Raw genomic sequence first — 12,864 nt, forward strand, 5'->3', positions numbered from 1 at the left:
AGTATTTTGGAGTTTAAATTTAACATGACTTTATGAGGCAGATTTAAGAGTTTTCAGTCCAGGGAAGTAACTGGAGTATGACTGAGTACGACAACTTCCTATTGATTGTGACCATATTTGATCTTTTTCAGTCTGTCATCTGGATTTTCTTTAAATACTTATCTGTCAAGCAATGTCTTTCTGGTATCAATCAACATCGTACACAATTTATGATATGGAAGAACAGAATATTTTATGTCACTGTCCTCTTCTGACACCACAGCAGCACATTCAAACTTCACTCCAACTTTGCAAAAAAAACCACTATAACTTACCCAAAGTTCTCCAGAACCTTCAAATGCAATATTTTAGCAGTAATAATTTAAGCTTAGACTAAAAGACGCATGAGAAAAGTCAGATGACATCACGATTACTACTAAACCTATTTGCTAGGCCCCTCCAAAATCTTCATCTTAAATTTATGGTTGTAACTCACAAGTCAAGTTGTATCCACACTTGCAATTTTTATATTAAACAAAATGTTGAACTGATTCGTTTTTGAGGACCAGAATGCGAACCAAGTGTATTAAACTTTGCAGACATTTTTTTTAAAAAGTCAAAAAAAGTCAAATTGTTGTGCAAATCTGATCAGATTTAAGCACATAAAATAAGAAAATGGACGTTTATCTCCTTCCGTTTTTCATGTCAAAATAAACTTTGTCCTCCTTGCAACCTTCAAATTTAAGATCAGTGAATGCAGCTTGTCCCTCAGAGAGCAACTACAATGTTGGGAACATTTCCGTAAAGCACCACAGCATCTTATTCTGCCTCATTCACAGACTGATTCTTCATGTAAATATAAATTGATGCTGGTGTTGGATAATAACTCAAACAACAAATGCTCACATTCCTGCCTCGGCTTCTTTGAAGCTTGGTTGGGACTCTTACTTCTTCGTGTGCTTTTATCAAACTGGAGAGCCGTAAACAGCGAGGCTTGAAGACCATAAAAAATTATCAGGGAATGGGGCAGAACATCACACCTTAGCATTTCAGAGTGTGGATGGGGTTGAGCCAAGGGTCAGCAGCAGAGGGGGGTCACGTCTGATGTTCCCGAGACAAAAAGCAGAAAATAAAAACAGTCGTGTCAGGAGAAACCTGGAGGCAGTGCAGATGAAACTATAAACGACGCAAACACTTTCTTTTTCATTTTGATCATCCGAAAATCTGATCGTTAAATCTGGAGATGATACTACAGTGAAAGGAGGGATTCTTGGGATTTCAAGAGAATGATGGTTCAAAGTACAGTGAACGTGGACAAAATGAAGGAGAAGACCACTAACTCTTCTGGAGGTCACAACAACAGCATCAGGGTGAAATAAAGCGCGTAGATAACCTGACCTGATGAAAACATCCTCCCCTGTCTGCATCCTCACAGCACTGTGGTATTGAGAGGATAGTGAGGACATTGAAAATACCGTCACTATCTGAACCGCAGAGATTTCTTACATCTTCAACCCGAACGTTTTGAAGCGCAGGCCTCAGCTTGTCATAGCAACATTAAAAGCAGAACTGCCAACCAGCTACTCAGACTTCTGCTTCAAGCTGTCATAGTTATGAACATTGTAATATTGCATTTAATTCGTGTTTTATGTATTTGTGCTCAATCTAATAATTTTTTTTTTTCTGAGCATGACTCTATCTGTCTAATAACCCGAAAGAAGTAACATGCCGTTTGATTAGACGTGAAATTAATTTTGTATATATTCACTTTGATTTTAGTTTTCCTGTAAAATTCACTGCATTTGGAGACGAATAATGCCTCATGTAGCGAAAGTAAGAGGCGTGAAGTGGCACGAATTAATAACTGACTGACTGGTGTCTCGCTCTTCTCTTGCCTGAGGTCAGAGGTCACACTCTTGACCCCTCACTGACCCCATCTCTGGGAGGAAATAACACTTTCCATCGTCTCAAGCCTTCCTTAATTAACTGATTGCTCTTATCAGCTGACAGATCTGATCCAATTGTCTCCAACTCCCTCTCTCTCTGCGCTTCTATCCCCCCCTCCAGAACTAATAATTCGTCTTTTTACCACCCCTCACTAAAACAGAGACCCAACCCCATCTGTCATCACGGCGCACACTGACAGCTCCCCTGACATGCTTGGATTTTTACATTTGACTCAATCCAGGGGCTTACTTTACTGTAACCGATTCAATATTTCTCAAATGAGCTGGCCGATCTACATACACGCTGTGGCGGATGGGATGATCTATGGCGTCGCCTTAATAGATTTCCCAGGCTTCCGAGCCGAGCTAGTGAGGGAAAGGAGGCATAATCTGTGCAATAAAAACACAATTATTCATTTAAATCGCTTGATAATTTATGGTTTACGTGCTAGGCTTAAAGAAACATTCCCGTTGTCAGACTATGTTTATAATTCTATTTGCGCAAATGTACCCACAGTCATTAGTTGACTATCACAATATGTTATTTTCTGTCTAAGACTGTAAAATTTTTACTTTAAGGATTAAAGTCAATGACAAACATATATTATACGTATATTCAATTGGCCAATTGTGTCTAATAATGCCCAGAGTATCAATTTTAACTAATTAATCAGAAAAGGTCAAACTACTGGTCACTCTTTCATTCTTAAGCAATCCGAGGTGAGCCATACTTCAGAAACAGAATGTTTTTTTTAATGTTGCTTGACATTTAATAATGCTAATATTACATCATCGTTGCTATATTTGTGTAAATGTTGTAGCAGTGCCACTCATGAGCAGAAGGCATGCGACTGAATCTTTCAACATCTCTCAGAAAATCAAATGAAATTCTGTATCTTAGAGAGTTAGATGCTCAAGAAAGCGATGCTGGAGCTTTATTTATCTAAAGTAGTGAAAGTAAGCCTTTGAAATACAATGCAAATAGACTATTTTGAGACAAGGATATTGCAGATATTGCATGTGTAATAGAATAAATAGTTTAAAGAGTTTAAAATTTCAGTCTGCTTTCTGTGGTGTCAGGACAGAAAGTTAAGATACATTTTATCACGATGTCTTCGATTTGTTTAAATCCCCGCCCACGCTGACTGTCTAACCGTTTAATGTTGCATGCTCAGTCTTTGAGTGCCCCCAAGTGGTCAGATAATTGTTAAATTATACACAGAATACATAGATCCAAATCCCCTGCGCTGTCAGCAACTTCAAGCATTCAGCATGCTGAGGAAAGTTAACTTTCATCAGTGCGGCCAAAGCATGAGGTGAAGTAACAAATGCATTCACACAAATATGGCTGCCAATGTGCAGTTTATATGATGTCTAAAAGTTACAAAGCTCTAGCAATAAGAGTTTTAACATGTCTAAGACATGTTAAAACTATACTGGCTTAGAGGTGGAGGTCACATTACATTTACTATCATATCAGATACATAGAAAGGACATGTAGGGTCTTGTTTACCTTAAGCTAGATGTGAACCAGTGTGGTGGTGCGGGCATTAGGCTCTTTGTTTGCTAATTACAAAGTCACATTATTTTGCAATTTCCCTAATATGAAAATAATCAGAGATATAAAATCGTATCTTAGTACCAAAGAACCATTCTTAGCAGACATCATTTGAGGACTCTGAGATCATTTGTCAGGTATTTTCTGCAAACACTGCACAGCATGCTGTCAAAGTGAGGTACAAAGACCGAGGAGATACTGATCAGTATCCCCTCGGAGGAATTCAAGAACGTCTGTCTCTCTCGTAAAACATCTATGTAACAAAAAATAACTTTTTGGTCAGGACATTGCATGACATGTTGCAACATACGGCAACCTCGATTCAAAACCTTTTATTAGGAACAAAAAGATATCAGCCAAATCACGAGATGCTCTTAAATTGGTATAGACAAGGCTCTTGAGAAAATATTCACAACAAGAATCAGAAACCCATCAGACTGGATGTAAAGCAGTTGTTGTCTATGGTTTATTAAGTCTCAGAATTCACTTTACGCTGTCAGAACGGTTTAAGCTCGACTTTGGCGATATCAGTTGCATAACAGTTGGTCTTGGTGGCTTCTGGGAGTAAAAATGAGGCCACCAAAACAAAGCGAAACCTTCAACTGGGTTGTAAATGACTATAAACAGCTGCTACATCCAGTCTGAGCTGAAGATTCAATATAATTAGGACCAGTTATTTCAGATAGTTTATCTGTAAATACAAAATAAGAATATTCCCCTCAGCAAAGTGTGAGAAATTCATTCTGCTGCTTTCATATTATAAATACATTTAAGATAAAATAACAATGAGAGATTCACGACTACGTCTCTGCGGCATTCTGTGTGAGACGGTGAGAGTGTGTGCAGCAGAGAGGCAGATAGGGAAATATTGTTTGTGTTTTTATTTTGTTTATTTCTCCCCCTCTTTTACATCCTGCTTTGCAAGCGCCAGAAAGGGTAAAACAGAGGGAGAGACGGAGAGTATTCTCAATTTCCTTCTAAAAAGAAAATTCATTTGCAGTTGCTAATGTAATGTCATCGTTGTGTTTACCGAGCGTGGATGATGTATAGGGGATGTTGCATTGAGTGAGACTGCTTAATGATGCATAGAATTAAGTCTGTGGTTTTCAGCTGAGCTCCCTTCTCTCTCTCTCTCGCACACACACACACACACACACTCCGACTCCCTTCCTCTATCCTTCCCTCCCTCTCACCTCTCTCTTTTCGTTTAATCCCCACTCTCCTCCTCCTCCACCTCCTCCTCACACCAGCCTCTCTTTTTCCCTCTGATGCCGGCTGTCTTGGACTGTTGGCCACACGTTGCTCTGTGTTCTGTTGCTTAACTCCATCAATCACTGTGAGCGCACAGAAAATAGTGTGTGCATCTGTGTGTGTGTGTGTGTGTACGTAGGGGATGAGGAGAGGTGCGGAAAAAAGGAATATACGGTTGGAAGAAATAAGAGAGATGAAAACAGACTTTGAAGAAGGGCTAGTTTTAGGAACCTGGAGGGAAGGGAACAAATGCGTGGGACGAACAACTCTTAAATTTTGAAGATCCGCCGGGGCCCCGGCTGTCGGTCCAGATAACTTCCTGAAAACTGTGTGCCTCTTTTGGACGGAACCGTGTTATTTCTGGCTCTCACTGAGCTGGGACCAGGGACAGTAACGATAATGATAATGATGATTATGATGATGATGCGTTTTTAGTGCTTATGTTAATGGTTATTACCTGAGCGAGATGAGAACCTGAGTGCAAAGAGTGCAGCTCTCTCTGAGCTTGATGAAACAAAAATGAAGAAGGCTGCCGCCTCCAAACTGGTGAATTTTGAGAAACTTTCATTTCATTTTGAGAGAAAAAAAAAAAGCATATAAAATTGTAGTTTTACAATTTTAATTAGAAATGCAATTAGCTGTTCTTGGAATTGAATTAGTGTCCCAATCGGGGCATTTTTAAATGATCTGTAACTGTGTCTCTGACTAAACTCAACTCCAAATATCTGCACCCTGTGATTTTTATAGCCACCCCTTCCCCAGCAAGTCCTGTTACCCTCAGCCTAAAAAAAATATATTTTTCTATTTTTATATGCACAGCTTGCAAAACTGTTATAATGATGGGCTGTGTGCATTATTTCACGGATCTAACAAATCAGTTAACAATGGTAATTTTTCAAATGATTTCATGGACATTAACCATGTTAGTTAAAACCACTTCTTCTGTGCAATAGATTATGCTTAAGGGTGGGTGAGACAGAAACATTTGTTTGTTTCGAAGGATTTTAAAAAAGAGAGTACATTAATAACATTTTACAGCGGCACATTGTAGTTTGTCCTGCAAAAAGCCCCATCTGAACAAAATATAAACGTCAGTCAAGAAAAACGGATGTCGTGGCATTTTGAACGTCTCTGGTGAGAGAGTCCAGATTGGCACAGTCACAGTGCTGATGCGGACATTAAAGACAAAATCATTTTTTGCTGCACTTTGAAGCATGTAACTTATTCTGCACTTATTCATATCCCTTGTAGTCTTAGATGTAAATGTATTTTTATATGTGACCAAAAATTTTGTTTCAGTTTGGAAGTGAGACAGGCGTCCCACGAAAATCAAAATTGGTTATCAATAACCAATAGGAAAGCCTTCATTGGCACTAAAGCAGTTGAATGTGTCTTTTACAGCGTGGTTAATGTTAAGCAGTATTTTACAGTATTTAGCAAAGAAAACAAATTCACCGCATGGATTTAATCAAACACACAAATCAAGACCTCCAAATGAAGGAAGTGCTGCAAAAACATTTACGATTCAGCTGGAAACAGATTATTTACCTGCTAACTGATGCAGTAAGAAGCTGGTGTGATTGTGAAATACATGCTCTTGGTGATAAAATATTCTTGGAATCGGAATAGGAAGGGACATTTTTAAAACAAACAAACAAAGAAAAAGAACTGGTAAACACATTAAAACTTGTAATCTTAAATACGTGTCACTGAGTTACTGTAGAAGCTTTAAAAACATATTGCTTTCTATATGGTTAAAATTATAGAAGAGGGTACTGTGAACCCCCGAATGACTGGTGCTCATGAAATCATGCACAAAAACCTGTGAGCATTTAAATCGCAAAAGGAAATTCAATGCACTCTCACAAATGTAGCTGTCTGGCCTAAATCTGGTCGCCTGTATCAGATCTGAGAAGATCCCGTGGGTCTCTGTGGATTTGAAGTCTTCGGGATGACAAGCCTCCCACTGAAAACTCTTGACCATAGAAACACAAGATGAGGAAGACCATGAGTATAACTGGTATTTAATTTCGACTTGGGATTAGTAAAGTATTTTTGAATTTGAGTCAAAAGAATAAAGAAATTGGCGAAAGGTAGCTTGCTAGCATATTATATCACCCTCTAACAAGCAGCAGTGTGAAACAGCAGATCAGTTAAATATTGTATTGAATTGCCAATGCAATTCAATACAATAAGTTTGATAAGACCTGATAATACTATGATTTTAGATGGTAAACTACAATATGTTAAAAATCTAAAGCCGTTATTCAATGTAATAAGATATGATGTAATATAAAATGTCATAATACAAAATGATACAACATAGTCCAAGAGTAAGACAATATAACACACACTACCAGCACTTTACAACACAATATAATGTAATACATAGAATACAAAATGATACGAGACACCATTAGCTGGTACAGTCTGGTGTTGTGTGTAGCACAACCTGATATGATGTGATACAATATGGAAAGATATAAAGTGATATGCGATACAATATCGATACATTCAATACAGTATGGGCAGATATAAAATGATATGCGATACAATATCGACACATTCAATACAATATGGTAAGATACATGGTGACTGATGTGATTCAATGTGCTAATTTAAGCATGTTAGTAGAGTATAAAGCCTGTGCAGTATATAATGCAGACAAAGTTATTTTTGTTTGTAAGGTTGTGTTAAAAGAGCTTTAGTTAAAATATTATTTCTGCAGGTATTTTCAGAGGCGTAAACACATAGACTTTAAGTTTTTTCACTAAATGATTACACAGAACTGTCATGAGCTCCAATGAGGCTGCTGCTTTTTTTTCTCTCAACTTGTTACCAACTAAAATAAGTTATATTTTACACCAATAACAAAAAAATACGCTTCTCTGGACACTGCTAAAATAAAAAGAGAAGAGAAAAGTATAATAAACAGTGTATCCTCAGCTTGAGAATGTATGTAATGCATGTAATGACTTTTCAGCACTCTGGCGATGTTTAGTTTGTGTGTTGATTTTCCCAGTTTCTTTCTTTTTTCTTCTTTTTTTTTTTTAAATCTTACTGCCGCATATCCCACTCAGTCACTCACTCCATTGCTTCGCTGTGATCCAGCTGTCCACACCATTCATCATCCCGCCACTTTCTCCCTCACAGAATTATTATTTCTTCGATGTGTTACTAGTTGAAAACAAATCCATTTTTCTGACCATCAATTCATCATCTGGAATGGCGAGTCACACTTGAGTTGTGAGAGCAAGTCGCGTTCTCGTGACTTGTACCGTGTACTTTGTGTATCCGGTGTAGGTGTAGCTACTGTACACGTTGAGCGTGTCTTTGTGCGCATCAGAAGAAGAAGAAGAACAAGAAGAAGAAGAAGAAGAACAAGAAGAAGAAGAATGAAGGCGAAACGAAGAAAATTAGAGGTAAGTAAAAATGTTGTGACAGAGCAGAGTGAGAAGTTATTGGAGGAAGTGATGAGGTTGAGGGAAAGTGGAGCTCGTTGTGGGTTTGAAAGAGAGGAGGGGGCTTCCCTCTTCTTCCCGTCATCCTCCTTCACCTAACGTCTGTGATAATTTATCACTCCTCCTAGCTTCACTGACAAACTATTTGCAGGAAAATGAGTTTTTCCGCCACGGATTTGTCCTCTGGGAACAGAAAGGGGAGCCGCTGTGTTTTTATTTTCCACCGCACACACACCCATCCAGATGTGTGTTTGCTCACGTGCGCGCACACGCATGGTCGTGAGATTTCCCGTATTTATTGGGAGGAGGGGGTGCGGAGGTGGTTAAGATAAATGAGGTAAATTAATAGAGTCACTGAGGGAAAAGATCTGCTTCCACGCCAGCAGACTGCAACTGACACACAAAGAGATCAACAACAACAACAACAACACACACACACACACACACACACACACACACACACACACACACACACACACACACACACACACACCTGCCTCCCTTCCTCTCGCACTCTCCTCCTGATCCCTCATTTGCCCTCCCACAGATGACAAATGTAACACTCAGACAAACAGCGATCGGGGCCATACAGCATAATGTCAGCTTGGATCAACACTGGGACAAAAGCAAATATCAAAGCATTGACACTGCATCGCTGGCTCCCAGCCTGTGTGTGAACGTGCACACGAGTGTGCATGCGTGCTTGTGTGTGTGCTTGTGTGTGTGTGTGTGTGTGTGTGTGTGTGTGCTGCTTCTGGCCTGGGTCGGGAGAATGCAATCTCAACTTTCAACCTCATCAACCAAGATATCGACAGTGTGCTTGACGGAGAATTACACAACAGTAAAGGCCTAATTATGCTGCTATTACCCTGGGCTATTCATAATCGTCAAACAGGACGTTATCATAGGAGGATCGCAGCAGTAAATTTGCAGGCGCTCTCTCTAATATAATGCCTGTTATATCATTACATTTCTTTGCACTTTATCGTCTGCTGACAATAGATGTAGCAGGATATATTCAGCCCAGTACAACTTACACCGCTTTGATTGCGTTGACATGAACACATGGGCTGCACAGAGAGCTGAGTGTTGCATAACAGAGCTACAACACAAGGATGAAGCCGGACTAACATCCATTCAGCGACCACCATGTTCTTTTGTTTCCTTTTCGTCTCATCTCCTTCCTTCTGCCCTTCATTCCTTCCTTCCTTCCTTCCTGCTTTAATGTTCTGCATTGTCTGGAGCATCTTGTTCAATGTGAAAACGATCCAGAGTAAAACACATGTTAACCTATTTGCTTGTTGTGCTCAGTGTCTATTGCACCTTTCTTTAAATACAAGTTCAGAATGTTTTTCACAGTGAGACAGAGAAGCAACATGAGGCTCTAGAGAACTTTATGTTGTTGGAATAACTTCCTGCCAAAATATACAAATTTGTGATTTAGTTGATTAAGTCCGATTGTGTTGCTAAACTTCTTTTAAGACGCCATAAATTATCCTTCTTGTTCTGGGAAGCAGAAATAAATCCAGGTCGAATTTGTTTTTGGTTCCACGTCGGTCTAATCTTCACAGTATTGTTTCTCCGAATCGCCTTGCAGATAAAATGGCTCCTGAGCCCCAGTCCGCCTGCAGATCTTCTCTACATAGAGAGTCCTTCTGCTCTCTCTGCACCCAGTAGCCAAAACCCTGTGATGCCTGTTTCCTCTGGGCTGATGGGCATGACGACAAGCTCCACCAGCTTCTGTGATCAAAGATCCCCACAATTACAAATGTGCGTGGATCTGAGAGAACCAGCATTGCCCACACCGAGGTCATTCATGTAAATCATCAAGGCAATGTCCACAATGTTTAGCTGAATTCCAGCTCCTTTTCAGGCAGAAAGTGACAAAACAGCCAAAGTCTGGTGAAATTTGAGAGACATAAAGAAAGATTTCCCTCCTGGCCACAGCTTCAGGTCACATACGGGCTTAACACAACTAAACATTATGCTCGCTGCAAGCCCCTCTGTTTCTAATGGCTATTACTGCCTGTTTGCCTTTGTGGGCCTCACAATAGCATTCATGCTGGGATTTTGTGTGAGTCTTGCTGGCAACAGTTATTAGCCCCCCAAAAGAAATCTGAAGGGGAAGCAGTCAAGAGAAGAACAAGAAGATTTGGGGGTCCCGACTGCAGCGTGAGGCGGGGGGCTGGGTGGGGTTGATGGAAAGGGAAAGGGAGGGATGCAGGGAGTGAGGTCAGAGGGTAACACAAAAGCGGAAATGGGGGGCACACAGGGAACAAAGGACAGGGCCGGACCAAGACGGGCACGGCTGGAGGGAGGGTGGACAGTGCACAAAACACAGGAAGATGAGGAGAAAAAGATGAGGGGGCAGAGCGGAGGGGAGCCCCCAGCAGATGGTAAAGGCCGGGCGAACAGAAAGGGGCGGCACCGAAGGGATGAAGGAGGGAGAGCTGAAAAGCTGCTGGCAACACTCATGACAGAGCAAAGAAGAAAGAGTCAACACTTCGACCCGTCTGGGTCTTAGTGGGAGCACTGAACATCACCTGTTTACAGCTAATATATGCGGTTGGAGATTTGATCGTTTTAGGAATGTCATGCATCTCACAAAATCATTCAGACACTTTCAGGCGTTCACATTTTGTCACAGCAAACCGAGAAAAGTCGATAGATTTTACTTGGACTTGAGTAGGACGACGCAAAATAGTGCATAACTGTTGCATGGATGGCTTCAAAGTATTTCTTTACAAAAGCATGAAAAGCATGCTCTACAAAGCTCTACAAAGTGTTCCACTTTGTAGAGCACTTGCTTGGCTGTAACTACACTAAATTTTCCGTGGCTTTGTACATCTGGAGACTGAAATCTTTTCACATTCTGTCTTGCAAAACAGTTCGAGTTTGGTCAGACTGAGTGGACTGCGTAACGATCTAATGTTTAAATCTTCTCAGGTGGATTTGGGCCTAGACTTACACACGGTCGATCTAACGAAGAGATAAAACTCTGAGAATGATGCTGCCACCGATCTGTTTTATGTTGGAGATGGTGAGCCTGGGGTGATGAGCAGTTTTGGTTTTTCACCAAAAATAGTTTCTAATAAAAATGTTTGAATGTTTAATTTTGGTCTCATCCAGAGCACCTTCTTCATCGTGTTTGCTGTGTTCACTGGGTTCATGGGAGAAAAATGGACTTCATTTTGCATTTTTTTTTTTTTTTTTGCAAATAGCTGTCTTGACACTCTTCCGCCTGAGATGGACCTCTATTTGCTGAGTAAGTCACTTCTGGATTTTATTAAAGCGAATCAGAGTCAAGGGGGCTGAATAAAGATAAGCTTCACACTTAAATCACGTGATAATCTTAACATTTCGACCCAAAGTTTGTGCTGTTCAGAGGTGTGGGGGAAACTTCTAAAGTCATCAAATTCCACCTTTTCAGCACTTGTGAAAAATCATTACCCTAATGACTTCATCAATACTGTGTCTTTTCGTAAGCTATTATAAACCAATTACAGGGCTCATCTCCACCCGGTGACCACAAAAAGACATTTACCATCTCGGGTAAATGTTTCAAAGTTGTCAATGGATGTCTTTTTTTCTTCTTCTTCTTTTTCGGTGGAGAGCTCACGGGAGCGCGCAGAGGAACAGAAGGGAAGCGACGCATCACTGCGGGAGTGCGCACGAACACCCGTAGTATTTAATCTGGAAAGTTTATTTTCACGAACAGATGCTTGATGAGTATTTGACAGACATGTGCTTATCTATGATGCTGATAAATCACTCAACTCCAGCTCCCCCGATGTCAGAGAGTATGACGCGCAAATTAAAGGTTTCTGACAGGTGACCGTCGGGTTTCATAGAGAGAAGCCGCTTCCGCTTCCAGTTGTTTTCAGAAACCGGACACTTCGGGCACAACAGTGTAAACAGGAAAACTGTTGGGGTATGCATGAATTCTTACCTAAGGAGCCGGAAATGTTGGTTACTCTGACCTTTTACCCGCAGCTCCGGCAGCCACCTGTCGCCGCAGGTCACCGCACTTTTTTTTTTATTTATTTATTTACTTATTTTCTTAAACGTTGCTTCAAGAAGTATAAATCCTTACATAAACAACCTCTGTCCGAATAAAACATTGAATAATCACATTTTGTATTGAGTTTGAATAGAAAAGGACTAAAACTTCTAGATTATAAATCACCAAATTGGAAATTTGGTCCCCAATACAACCGACCGAGTAAAAGGAGCCGCGTTACTGACCCTGTGAGTTATGATTTTTTTTTTTTAACTTAATTTAGTTCCAAAAGAGGATGATGGTATTAAACGACATTAATGTGCAGATTTTCTACAAGAGAAAATACGCATTTACTTAGATTTTGTAAGGAAATCCCTTGAATGCATCTGAATGCACAACTCTTAACATTTATAAATAGTCTTCAAGGGAGTTTATTTATTTACTATTTTATTAAAATTAAACTCAGTCATTCATCATAACGTTTTTTTTTTACTATTTGAAAAATAAAAAAATAAAACTTCCCAAACTGTTTTCCTAAACGTTCATATCTGTTTTCATTTATTTATTTATAGTCTTGCTGAGAATCTATTACTTCTGTCATATAAATCTAAGACAACTAAACAACTTTGTATTTGTTTATCCAATTATTTACATTTAGCTGAATAAAAT

The sequence above is a fragment of the Poecilia latipinna genome, unplaced genomic scaffold (assembly GCF_001443285.1).
Source record: "Poecilia latipinna isolate Pla-1442-1.1 unplaced genomic scaffold, P_latipinna-1.0 Scaffold425, whole genome shotgun sequence".
In the NCBI taxonomy this organism is placed as follows: Eukaryota; Metazoa; Chordata; class Actinopteri; order Cyprinodontiformes; family Poeciliidae; genus Poecilia; species Poecilia latipinna.